We start from the raw sequence: 14,128 nt of genomic DNA on the forward strand, positions 1-14,128 counted from the left end.
AACGCTAGTTCAATTTTGTTATTTTGCAGTTTGTTATTCCGAATTTAGTTATTTTGAAATAATTTCCTAGTGGAGATAGGCCCCTAGACATCACGGGGTGCTCATGGTCTCCTAGTACAGGAATCAGGCAAAGTATGGTACTCACGGGCAGTTAAAAACTTGGGAAAGATGTTGGGAAAAATCCAAATATTGAGCTTTTTGTAGGAATTTTTCAGCTGTGTGCAGTAAAAATGGAAAACGCAAGGCCCTATATATGAAGCCTGATTTTGAGGTAAAATATCAGACCTAGACAGCATGAAACCAGCATGCTGCTCCCTGCCATGGGATTGTTACATGACTTTGGGAGAGTCATTTAACCTCTCGGCATTTGCTCTTCTCCTCTGTAATTATTAATGTAGCTACCTTACACGTGAAACAAGAAGATTCTTTAATTAACATTAAATCATAGATTTAATGACACAAGATTTAGAGCTGTTGAGGCGAAAGGTGCCACATAAGCAGAACGTATTATTTCTATGGTCTAATTCAGTCTGACTTCGATGCAGCCTCCTCCGTGGGCTGCATAATGTCTTGCAGGGCACACTTCCATATTTGCTCACCGGTGTGTAGATGGGTGTTAGTTTTTGCACATTGAAAACTCACCTGGCATTCAAACTGCCCGTGTGAAATTCAAGTGCATATTAGCCACTGGATCCACAGTCTAATGCACTTTACATTACTCATCTGATTGCACAGCAATGCGAGGTGAATTATGAATATCTACTGTATGAGACCAGCAACATAAATATAAACAGTTTTACTGGGAAATGATTTACCACGTGCTGCAATTCTTTCGGTGTAAAGCTCACACAGCCCCGCTTGGCTCCTTGGCTTCATTCCCAACGCAGTTAGGCTGCAAAACTTCCGATGACACAGGTGGGATTTTAAGGAAATAAAGAGCATCAGGGGGAACGCCATGCGCTTGTTGATCCATCTGAGCCCAAACCTCTCCCTGCCCTGGTCTTTGTATCTCTTCTTACGCATCCGTGACTTTGGTGTCGGGCCCAGAGGAAGGACCCATAGCCGAGATAAAGAGATCAGAGCCAAGAAGCCAGACAAGAAATATTTTTATCAGATGGGATACAGATGAACATCTGTGCAGAGGAAAAAAAGCCAAGATCTGCGTCCTTTCAACGTGAGAAGTCAGAGTAGACGACATATTAAAATGGGCCTTTGGGGCATTTCTTCTGCCTTGCACTTAAAGTGACAGCCTCCTTCATTTTATGGTTATCTTTTAAGCAGTTTCTTCCAAGTCATATTGTGAGCCCCATAGTTTTACAGAACCAGTGCCCTCTCTCGGATGGCAGAGCCGCAGCTACCTGTGGCGTTGCCAACAAGGGCTTTTGCTGTGAGACACAGCTAAAGGAGGATCCTGCCCTGTCAGTTATTTCCAGGCATTACCTCAGAACAATTGTTCCTAAAATCCCCAGTGTTTTCACTGCTCCACATCAATTGCCTTTATTTTCGAGACTAAAAAGAAGTGACAGTAGATGACAGCTGCAATCGGCTCTTTTTGCTGGGCATTCTCATTGTCCAATGTCATTTCTGAATTGCTCTGGCTGGTGGTGGTGGAGGGAGGGTATTCAATATTCAGACTACCGATTCAGGCATGCATCCCCTCTCCATGACCTCTGGGGAGCTGTGTGAAATATTGGAATCAGCTCTCCAGCTACAGTTAGTTGGGAATTTTCCAACAGAATTCTCCCCTCCCCCCGCTGGAAAATGCCAATTCAGCAAAAACAAAAGCACTGGTTTAAATGAATTTCTCAATTGTATTTTTTTTAGTTTCAAAACTACTGGAATGTACTGTTTCAACAGTTTCTAAACCAAAAGCTTCATTTTCTGATTCAAAATGACTTTTTGTTTGGAAATTTTATTTAATGTACACTAAAAAAGAGAAAATACGTGAACACGGGTGATCCAGTGGATACACAGTGTACTTCAGCTCTCAGAAGGCCTTTCCCCCAGTCCCACATCAATTGCTGTTAAGCAAAGTAAGCAGTCATGGGATAACTAGTTAAAAGGTAGGAAACAAATGATAGGAATAAATGGTCAGTTTTCACAGTGAAGAGAGGTCCCCCAAGTATCTGTACTGGCATCAGAGCTGTTCAACTTATTCATAAATAATCTGGGGGGGAAAAGGAGCAAAGAATGACATGGCAAAATTTGCATGATACAAAACGACTCAAAAAGTTCCACACGGACTGTAAAGAGCTAAAAACAGATGTCACAAAATCAGGTGACTGGGCAACAAACGAGGGCTATGTCTACACTGAGGAGAAAAGTCGGGAAAAGTCGGTTTGCAATTTGCATATCTTTTTCTGCTTTTTTCCCGAAAGAAGCTTTTCCAAAATTTGGCCCGTCTTCACGGGGCCAAATTTTGGAAAAAACTCCTCTTCTGGAACATCCCTTATTCCTCTCACCGAGAGGAATACAGGCATGCCAAAAGAACATGTCTGCTTTTTCGGAAACTGTTCTGAAAAAGCAGATGTGTTCCATGAATGTGGCAGAGCTTTTCCAGGATACCAGAGGTCTAAACATAGCCTAGGACATGAAACTCAGTGTTGATAAATACAAAGTAACAAACATTTGCAAACACAGCCCCAGCTATACATAAAAAACAATGAGGTCTAAATTAGCTGTTCCCACTCATGAAAGAGATTGTGTGGTCATTGTGGATTGGTCTCTGAAAACATCTGCTCAATAGGCAGTGCCAGTCAAAAAAAGCAAATGAAGTGTTAGGAACCACCATGAAAGAAAGAGATAATAAGACAGAAAGTAGCATAAGGCAGTGCTATGCATTCCATCTCAAGAAAGATGTATTAGAATTAGAACATATTCAGAGGAGAGCCACAGAAATTATGAGAGGGTGTATGGAACAGCTTCCACATGAGCAAGGATTAAAAAGACTGAACGTTCATCTTAGAAAAGAGACGACTGAAAGGGGGTTCGGACAGAGGTGTTTACAATGAGGAATGATGCAGAGAAAGTGAATAAGGAAGTGTTTTTAGGCTTTCAAATAATACAAGAAACAAGGGGCGAACCCGATAAAATTAATAGGCACCAGATTTAAAATGAAGATAAAGGAGTATTTCTTCACACCGCACACAGTCGACATGTGGAACTCATTGCCAGCGAATGATATGAAGGCCAAAAGTGTAACTGGGTTCAAAAAGGAATTAGATACGTTCCTGGAGGATATATCCATCATTGGCTATCAGCCAAGGTGGTCAGAGACATAACCTCGTGCCTTGGGTGCCTGTAAATATCCACTGGCAGATATTGGGACTGGAGGACATCAACGGATCACTCGGGACTCTGAAAAAGATTTGGAGGTCAGCTAATGTGATCTTCAGCTACATAAGAAGGGGGATCCTGACTAGATGCAGAGAGGTTATTTTATGTCTGTGTTGGACACTGGAATTTTTCAGCCAGTTCTAGTGTCAAGGTGAGAAAATCCTTGGCGGGGAGGGGGGAGGAAGGAAGAGGGCAGCTCTTGAATGGAAGGGATGGGGCTGGAGGTAGACTCCTCCCTTGGTCTGTCATTTACTGCTGGTGGCCTGGAGCCCCAGGGTAGAAGCTGAGAGTCCTGGGACTCCTGTGGCATTTTGAAGAGCCTGGGGCTACTGGCCACTGCTGAGGTAGCTAGGAGCCCCGAGTCTTTTTCAATCACGGGGCCCTGAGGTAGCTGCTCTTTTTGCTCCCCTTGTTATTTTGAAATAATAACTCCTGCTTTGCTTGGGGAATAAGCTTATTTCAAAATAGTCATTTTGGGAGCTATCATTTCGAAATGAGTTATTTCGAAATAACTCCCTAGTGTAGACATGCCCCTTGTTATGATGTATGCGAGTTCTACTGTCCTATAGTAACCCCATGTGTGTGCCTCAGTTTCCCGGGAATAGCTAGCTAGCGATGGAAATGGTGAGTGTGGTAACCTGATGCTCTTTGTAATCTGAGCCCAGGAAGGGGGTGGGACCAGGTGACATGTTTTGCTTGGGGAAGGAAGACAAAGGCTCGAGGAGGAGCCTGGTTGGGGGGCCGGGGTTGGGACCAGTCTGCAGGGAGTGCGGCAGTCTGAGCTGGCTTGGGATGCAGGACAAAAACCAAGCCCTAACTCTGAGGGCCCGCTCCTCAAGATGGATGGTAGCGACTGTTTCTGGTTCCTGCGCTGCCACGTCTGTGCCATGCTGCATCCCTGTTGTCTGATAAACCTTCTGTTTTACCTGCTGGTGGAGCGTCACATCTGGTTGTGGCCGGGGAGTGCGACCAGTGACTCCCCTGCACCGGGTTGATGCGGGGGGGCAGCCCCATGATGCCATCTCAAGTGAACAAGCAACACTACATGAAAAGGAAAGAAAGCAAACAAAAGCACCCAGCACAACAATAATTCGTCAGGCATGCTCCACAGAGCTAGCATCCACTGGGCAAGCTTCAATGTACAATCTGAATCCTTGGACTTACAACATAAGAACGGCCGTACTGGGTCAGACCAAAGGTCCATCCAGCCCAGTATCCTGTCTGCTGACAGTGGCCAGTGCCAGGTACCCCAGAGAGGGTGGACCGAAGACAATGATCAAGCGATTTTTCTCCTGCCATCCTTCTCCAGCCTTTGACAAACAAAGGCCAGGGACCATTCCTTACCCCCTGGCTAATAGCCTTTTATGGACCTAACCTCCATGAATTTATCTAGCTCTTTTTTAAACTCTGTTCTAGTCCTAGCCTTCACAGCCTCCTCTGGCAAGGAGTTCCACAGTTTGACTGTGTGCTGTGTGAACTTGCACCCAGGTTGGCTTTCTGCCACCCAGACAAGAGACAAGTAGATGGGCAGTAAATAAATTAGAATGTCTCTTCTGCCCTTGTGCAGGGGCCGCTCTTTGGGCAAGGAGGCAGAATAAATGATGTGTGAAATGTGAGATGAAAAAAATCTCTCGCATTGGAGTTAGAAGGCAAATTGGAAAACTCGCATTGCAATGGCACTAGCAAGGCAATTATTCTGATTTTTTAAAAGAAGATTAAACTGTCTCCCCTCTGGAATTTCCTGATTGCTGGGTGCTTTCTTCTTCATGTAGTTATCGATATACATAGTTACACTGTTAGCGGGGCCAACAGTGTTGCTGGGGCCCTAAGCAGGAAGGGAGAGGGAACCTACTACACACTTCGAGAAGAGGCGGGGCATCAGGTGGAAGAGGTGAGGCTGGGACAGAACCCCTCTCTGTCCCCAGCACCCAATCCTGCCCTGAGCATGCCATGCAGCACTCCAGAAGAAATTTAAAGAGCCATTAGCAGAAGTGGCAGCTGGGAATTCTGGGCCATTTTGTCTTGATGGGTCCCAGGGCAGTTTCTCCTTTGTCTCCCTCACCAATGGTAGGCCTGGCTACAGTAATAAATCCATTTCCACCTACGGCTATGTCTAGACTGCAGACATCTTTCAGAAGAAGCTTTTCTGGAAGAGATCTTCCAAAAAAACTTCTTTCGAAAGAGAACATCCACATAGCAGAAGTGCAACGAAAAGTGATGTGCTTTTTCGAAAGATAGCATCCACATTATTGGACTCTATCTCGCATTTCAGTTGTGATTACTGCAGACGGAGTGGCCACCAGGGCACCTGTACTTTTTCCTGGAAGCCTCTTCTTTCAAAAAAACTCTCTCTTTCATGTCCACACACGCTTTTTCCGAGAAAGATTTTTTGGAAAAAGTCTTCTTCCTTGTAGAATGAGGTTTAGCGCCGTCAGTAAACCTCCTCTGTTATTTCGACTTTCTGTGAAAAGAATGCAATAGCAATGTGGACCTAAGTATAGTTTTTCCAGAAAAAGGCTGTTTTTCTGGAAAAACTCTGCAGTGTAGACATATGCAAAGTTGTCGCTGTTGTACATGCTTGGAGCTCCCAGCAACATTTGGGAGAAGCTAGATCCCCTTCTGCAAAAGGACAACCCTCTCTCACAGACTTGAATTTTCCAGGATTTCCCCATTTTTCCATTTCTTAAGAAAATGATCTGCCATCTACAGTGTGTGGCTCCATTCCCAGAGGCTTGGTTCTCAAAAGGGCCTATGCTGTGAGGCACCAGGAAGGGCTGCCGGTGGCAACACCACATTTTCGGACCCCCCCAATCTCTATGATTCAAGAAGAAACAAAGTGGGATTAGGAGACCATATCATTCTCTGGTGGAAATCCACATAGCTCCATGCATGTCAATGTAATAGCATAAATTGACACTGCCTGAGAATCTGGCACCAAATTTTTATGCGAATATTCGAAGTTTTTTTCCCTTCTAGTTCTATCATAGAATACTAGAACTAGAAGGAACCTCGAGAGGTCATCAAGTCCAGTCCCCTGCCCTCATGGCAGGACCAAACACTGTCTAGACCATCCCTGATAGGCATTTATCTGACCTACTCTTAAATATCTTCACAGATGGAGATTCCACAACCTCCCTGGGCAATTTATTCCAGTGTTTGACCACCCTGACAGTTAGGAACTTTTTCCTAATGTCCAACCTAAACCTCCCTTGCTGCAGTTTAAGCCCATTGCTTCTTGTTCTATCCTCAGAAGCCAAGATGAGCAAGTTTTCTCCCTCCTCCTTATGACACCCTTTCAGATACCTGAAAACTGTTATCATGTCCCCCATCAATCTTCTCTTTTCCAAACTAAGCAAACCCAATTCCTTCAGCCTTCCTTCATAGGTCATGTTCTCTAGACTTTTAATAATTCTCATTGCTCTTCTCTGGACCTTCTCCAATTTCTCCACATCTTTCTTGAAATGTGGTACCCAGAACTGGACACAATACTCCAATTGAGGCCTAACCAGCGCAGAGTAGAGCGGAAGAATGACTTCTTGTGTCTTGCTCACAGCACACCTGTTAATGCATCCTAGAATCATGTTGGCGTTTTTTGCCACAGAATCACACCGCTGTCTCATATTCAGCTTGTGGTCCACTATAACCCCTGGATCCCTTTCTGCCATACTCCTTCCTACACTTTTCTTCCCATTCTGTATGTGTGAAACTGATTGTTCCTTCCTAAGTAGAGCACTTTGCATTTGTCTTTATTAAACTTCGTCCTGTTTACCTCAGACCATTTCTCCAATTTGTCCAGATCATTTTGAATTATGACCCTGTCCTCCAAAGCAGTCGCAATCCCTCCCAGCTTGGTATCATCTGCAAACTTAATAATCGTACTTACTATGCCAATATCTAAATCGTTGATGAAGATATTGAAGAGAGCCAGTCCCAAAACAGACCCCTGCGGAAACCCACTTGTTATACCTTTCCAGCAGAATTGTGAACCATTAATAACTACTCTGTATAGATTATCCATTCAACCTATATATCATGTGAAGTATATACAATGCTTATATCTGTAGCTATTCACATTATAAAGAGAACGAATGGATAATCTACCCAAACAAAACATCAGACTTTGAATGTGCCAGAAAAAAAACCCTTCTATTGCTTGCAGGTGACTGCGATATCCTTGTGAAAAATTGCATCTCTATATAATCAACAAATTTATCAGGCACTGCCTCACTACACGACTACCAGGAGAAGGAGAATAGGGAGCAAAGGGTAAGTATTCCTAATTCCTGATCTGCTTTAAGCAGCTAGAATATTTTTGCAGTGAAATCCCCTTTCTGTTGAGAATTTTTGAATTCCTTTCTCTCACCACACCCAAACACCAGACCAAAACCAAAACCAAAACTCATTACCTTTCCAGGGCATATAATGGTTAAGAGTCAGAGCCAGATGTACTATATTTTCAAGTCTAAGACTTTCCACAAGAGCAGAGGTATCAAACAGACTGACGAAGCAAAATTTCATCTTGGGTAAGTACATTCTGCCTATCCCACCCCTGCAGTCTCAGATTTTAACTTCACTTAGGCTATGTCTACACTCGCGGCTTCTTGCACCAGAAATATGCAAATGAGGCTAAGTGTGGAATATTGCCGAGCCTCATTTGCATACCAAATGAGCCACCATTTTTGCAGAAGAGGCTCTTGCGCCAGAAGGAGCTGTCTACACTGCCCCTTCTTGCGCAACAAAAATCCTCTTGTGCAATGACGTTACGCTGATTATTTTTCAGGAAGGACGGCATTGCGCAAGAGGGTTTTTCTTGCGCATGAAGGGGAAGTGTAGACAGCTCCTTCTGGAGCAAGAGCCTCTTCTGCAAAAATGGCGGCTCATTAGGTATGCAAATGAGGCACATCGAGATTTCTTGCCTAGCCTTATTTGCATATTTCTGGTGCAAGAAGCTGCAAGTGTAGACATAGCCTTAAAGTATATCTGCACATCAACATCATTGCGAAATAGCTACTGTTATTTCAAAATAACTGAGTCCACGCCTACACAGTTATTTCAGTATAATGTCGAAATACTGTCAAGCTGGATGTCTTCTTACTTTGACTCCTGAAACTCTCAGGCTACGTCTACACTGGCCCCATAAAACGGAATAGTCATGCAAAGCAGGTAAGTCAGAATAGGGAAATCCGCGGGGGATTTAAATATCCCCCGCAGATTTAAATAAACATGTCTGCCACTTTTTTTCCGGCTTGGGGAAAAGCCGGAAAAAAGCGTCTAGACTGGCGTGATCCTCCGGAATACAGCCCTTTTCCGGAGGATCTCTTATTCCTACTTGCAAGATTACAGTTTGGAGCTCAGGGTTTGGGTGCAGAGGTACGGGCTCTTGGGTGGACAGGGATGAGAAGTTCGGGGTGCAGAAAGGAATCTAGGGTGCATGCTCTGGGAACACTTACCTCAGGCAGCTCTCAGAAGCAGACGATATGTCCAGCTCTGAGGCAGAAGTGCAGGGAGGTGTCTCCGTTCACTGCCCACATCCACAAGACACTGTCCCTCACAGCTCCCATTGCCCACAGTTTCCGACCAATGGGAGCTGCAGAGCCAGTGTTCAGGATGGGGGCAGCACACAGAGCCCCACTGGAGGTCCCTGCACCTAGAAGTCAGACATACTGGCCACTTCTGGGAGCTGTGTGGAGCCAGGACAGACAGGAAGCCTGCCTGGGCCTCACTGTGCCTCTGACTGGGCTTTTAATGGCCCCACCAGCAGTGCTGACAGGCCTTTTCAACCAGGCCTGGCAACGCTATGTGCTAAGCAAGCAAAGTCCACCAGAATCTGGCCCTAGATGTCCATAAAGTGTACTGCTAAGATCACGAGCTACGAACCATCATAAAGTACAGAGAACTGCAGGTTGAATCTTTCTAGTCTGGCTCCCTCAGGACCTGACCAGTGCTGAACCAGAGAATTTTCTGGACCCAGGGAGGTCAGTATTATCTAGCAGCATTACCAGCACTTCCACTGCTTACTGGGCTCTTCGAAGACATTTAAGAGTAAATTAATTGCTAAACAACAGCACAGGACCCTAAGGCTGTGTCTAGACTGCAGGGTTTTTTCGAAAAAAGTAGCCTTTTTTTGAAAAAACTTCACCTGCATCTACACTCCAGCCGTGTTCTTTTGAAATTAAATCGAAAGAACGCAGATTTTCTTTCGACGGTGGTACTCCTCGTTTCACGAGGAAGAACACCTTTTTTCGAAAGTGCTCTTTCGAAAAAAGGCGTTCTTGAATGCAAACAGGGCTTTTTCAAAAGAGAGCATCCAGACTGCTTGGGTGCTCTCTTTCGAAAAAGTGGCTCACTTTTTCGAAAGAAGAGGTTGCAGTCTAGATGCTCTTCTTCGACAGAAGCTTTTTCGAAAGTATCTTTTGAAAAAGCCTCTTTCGAAAGAGGCTTGCAGTCTAGATATAGCCTAAGAGCCAGCACTGGTGGCTGTAAACTAACTTTACAGAACTGCAGAAACTTGGCCACACCCATGATACGTGGGAATCTGGCTAACTAAAATCACGCCAGACCACAGATGTTGCCGGAGCAGAAGGTGCCGGACTAGAGAGGTTCAACCTGTATTATTGCTCTCGAATACAGCATATTTCTCATTCACCCATGCAATGCAAATGTGAAGATGCACGAATGGAAAGAACATAAAGTTCAGAGAAGCTACCTCCCATGCCTATGACTTTGCACAGGACGTACTTGATCTCAAAACCGTAATGTAAATACAAACAAACTACTACAGACCTCCTAGGGCGACCAACTTTCATCAAACCTTTTTTTTTTTTTTTTTGCAATCTTCCTTGAGAGCTGTCATGTGCTTCTGTCCTAAATTCAAACCAAACTTGTAAAACACCTGCGATCCCCAGGTGGTTACAGATGCCGCAAAACACCAAAGGACCCGGGGTAGGTGCCTGGCTCTGCACTGTGAGTGATTCAGGGTGTTATGCTGCCTCTGCAAATGACAGCAGCCTGCAAAAGACAGTCATCTTCCCTCCCCCCCCCCCCCCCAGCACTTTGCTAGTCTTCTCCACACATGGAACAGATTAGCTTGGCCCTGCAATGTTGTTAAATAAAATACTCACAAAGAAAATACAATTATTGCTAAAGTGAAAACATACCGCATGGGATTATTAAAAAAGCAAGATGTTTTATATTGTAAGGATGTTCAGCTTTTTTTTCCCTCTCCCCCTCCCCTTCATGCTGTGAAAGATTGGCATCAAGACATTGCAAAAGTTAGTGTTAAACTTTTCCATCTGATCTCACTGTCTCACAGAAGGTTCACACTGCATAACCCGTGTCATCTTGCGGGGCTGGGCGGGAGTCGCTCACTCTCAGCTGAGCACCTCGTGGGTGTTGGCTTGGCTGCAGCAGGGAGCTGGTTAGCATGCCCTGATTTAGCTGCCAGCCCCAGTAAAAGTGACTGTGGCCAGCTGTAACATGGATCCTTTTATACTGCCGAGACAGCTCCTGCACCAGGGCTATGTCTACACTGGCATGATTTTCCAAAAATACTTTTAACGGAAAAGTTTTCCGTTAAAAGCATTTTTGGAAAAACACGTCTAGATTGGCACGGATGCTTTTCCGCAAAAGCACTTTTTGTGAAAAAGCGTCCGTGGCCAATCTAGACGCGGTTTTCCGCAAAAAAGCCCCGATCGCCATTTTCGCAATTGGGGCTTTTTTGCGGAAAACAGTACTGTGCTGTCTACACTGGCCCTTTTGCGCAAAAGTCTTTCGGAAAAAGACTTTTGCCCGAACAGGAGTAGCATAGTATTTCCGGAAAAGCACTGACAATCTTACATGAGATCATCAGTGCTCTTCTGGAAATTCAAGTGGCCAGTGTAGACAGCTGGCAAGTTTTTCTGCAAAAGCAGATGATTTTGTGGAAAAACTTGCCAGTCTAGACACAGCCCAGCGGATTTCAAACTTTTTCTCTCATGACCCAGTTGAAGAAATTGTTGATGTCCGCAACCCTACATAATTTGAGTGGAGTGTGGGCTCCAGGGTGGGGCTGAGAATGAGAGCCTTAGAGTATAGGAGGGTGTTTTTTTGGGTGGGGGAGGGGGTCAGGGCTGTGGCAGGAAGGACTTACTTTGAGCGGCTCCCAGTCAGTAGTGCAGCGGGGGGGCTAAGGCAGCTTCCTGCCTGTCCTGGCACTGCAGACCATGCTGCCCCCCAGAAGCAACCATCAGCAGGTTCCCAGTGCTCAGGGCAGGGGCAGTGCATGGAGTCTCCCACTCATCTAGGAGCCAGGCCTGCCACTGGCTGTTTCTGTGGTGCCAGGACAGGCAGGCAGCTTCCTTTGCCCCCCCACCACCCTCTGCTCACCTGATCCCCCTGCAGCATGGAGACCCAGGGCCTGACATTCCACCCCCCAGTCCTGCGTCACAACCCGTCCTTTGAAAACCACTGCCCTACACAAAGGGAAATCTCTCCTCTCCATTCCTGGACAGCTAGGCTGTGCCATCTGAGCAACACCAAGTGGGCAGAACGAGCCAGGGAATCCAGCCTACATACTTCTCATTGCCTCTTAGTTTCCTGTCTTTCGTGATCCGTGGATCCAAACGGCGCCTTGGATGGAAATCGGGATCCGTTGATGAGGGCTGAGGTGAGTGGTTTGAGGAGTCCCCCCCCCCCCCGACGAAGCTGAGTGCCTTCTCCTTGTCAGTTGGTGGGCGTTAGCACCTCAGGACACATTAATGTAGGCCTCAGATCCCGAACGGTGGCCCTGTGCCAGAGAAGCACTTAACCATGGGCTTAAAAAGTTACGGATGTGAGTCGTGCTCATACAATCAAGGCTTAATTTTAAGCAAACGCTCGAGTGTTTAGCTGGATGGGGTGAGAGCATGCAGCGCTTAGCTGATGCCAGGGGAGCTAATACAGGAATGTAATTTAAGGACAGAACTAAGTAAAGGAGATATGAAGCACTCTGAATCAGCGGGGCTGGCAGCTGCACCAGATCCCTGGGCAAGACAGGGGGCCCTGCTCTGTGCCCCAGAAGGGGAGGGGCCTTTGGAGGAAGGGGCGGAGTTGACTGCAGCACCGCCTCCCCCCAGCCCTTGCCACTGCTCGCAGCACACCGCATCAAGTTCTGGCAGCGATGGGCCCCTTTGAATCACTGGTCCCCAGGAAAATTGTTCCCTTCCCCACATCGGCGGGCCTGCTCTTAATATTAGCATTTAGTCTTAAGCAGCACCCCCATGGCCCCTCCATTCATCATTCTAAATTGCTCCATTGATAAAAGGCAAGCGTTTGGATACGTTCCCCTCTCCATTCAGATTGTCTGCTGAGGCTGTACAAAAACGTTTGCACCTTGGGAACCTCATTTTATAACTGCCCAGGAAGAGCACGGGGAACTTGACGGATGATTGGCTTATGGATAGAACTACTGCCTAAAGCCCGGCACCAGAAATCCTGATGATTCTTCACCACAATGTCATTTCCAGATGTCTAACCTCTAGAAATCAGCACCGCTGGGAATAATATTACAGTAGATGTACAGCAAGACAGATCTGTACTACAGAAACCATTGCAATATACATAGGGATGGGGGAGACATTACCCTATCACTCCCCTTTCCCAGGGCTCAAACGGTCCGGTTATTAGACTGAAATTGGTAAATCCAGAATAATAAACCAGATGTCTCCATTTTAAATAGGTTTTGTATCATCCCTTTAATTACATGTTAAAGAATCCCAATTATATGATAGAAAATTACAGCAGGTAGAGATGGGAAAAAAACATCTAAGGTCATTCTGGCTTAGGTATTTGCTAACACATCATTGGTATGATGTGTTAGTGGTTTACTAGCCTAGTTTAAAACTTCTCAAGTGGAGCAAACAATTTTAAAATGAAAAGCAAACAAAAAAATAATTAAAAGTTAAAAAATGTCTCCTGATTTATAAAAAAAGATCAAGATTATCTTCCGAACATGAATTGTCTTGCAAAGTCATTTGGAAGTAGAAAAACAGCTTATGGAATCAGAAGGGTGTTTGTCCTGTGATGACATCTTGGGCACATATATATAAAACATTGGTTTAAATTTCTGACATTTCTTGTGCTCGGAAAAAAAAGTTAAAAAGCTGTGGTATGTCCAGCATGCTGTTTTTTTTGCATGTAGGAATGTATGTACCTTAAACGCTGAATGGTGGAACCCTCTTTAGAAAACCAAATATTAAGGAAAGTATTTGCCATGGCAAAAATAATAAATAGTGATAGAAAACTGCTGACCACAAATTGTATTACGAGAATTTTGTTCAGAAATGTTATGTGTAAGGCAGAGAGTTAAATTAAACTGCATTACTTTTAATGGAATCACTAACTTTTTATTAAAAACAAAACTCCAAAAAACATTGCCCTTTTTTGGGTCTGTACTGACTCAGTGTGGCCTCCTTCTGACCTGGAAGGGGAAGGACTCTCTAAGATCCCTCAGTGGGCGGTGCCAGAGCAACCCAGGCCCACCCACAGGAAGCAGAAAGGTGGGGCTGGGAATATAAAAGCAGGGGCTGAGAGCTCAGTTGGAGCCCAGCAGCCGAGCAAGCCAGATGCTCTCCCCGAGCTCCTGAGAAGGAATGCGAGGCTGTCCCGCCATAAGAGGGAAGACTGGAATGGACCACCTGGGCCACTGCCAGGCCCAGAAGACTGGCCCAGCCACCATGATTGCTGCCAGGCCCAGAAGACTGGCTTGCTTGGCCAGATCCTCTGCTGGGCCCAGGAGACAGTACTGCATCACCTGGACCTCTGATGGATCTGGACC

General features: G+C 45.5%; 1 long non-coding RNA gene across 2 annotated transcripts in view; it reads left to right on the plus strand.

Moving 5' to 3' along the window:
* The window catches only part of LOC142819174 (uncharacterized), a 66,679-nt gene that overhangs the window by 14,760 nt on the left and 37,791 nt on the right, over positions 1–14,128 (plus strand). The window contains exon 3 of one of the 2 annotated variants that reach the window (XR_012896975.1): positions 11,907–11,980. The exons of the other annotated variant lie outside the window; for it this stretch is intronic. This is a non-coding gene — a long non-coding RNA (uncharacterized LOC142819174). The remainder of the gene's footprint in view (positions 1–11,906; positions 11,981–14,128) is intronic. 2 annotated transcript variants of the gene reach the window in all.

Source organism: Pelodiscus sinensis, chromosome 20 (genome assembly GCF_049634645.1).
Source record: "Pelodiscus sinensis isolate JC-2024 chromosome 20, ASM4963464v1, whole genome shotgun sequence".
Lineage (NCBI taxonomy): Eukaryota > Metazoa > Chordata > Testudines > Trionychidae > Pelodiscus > Pelodiscus sinensis.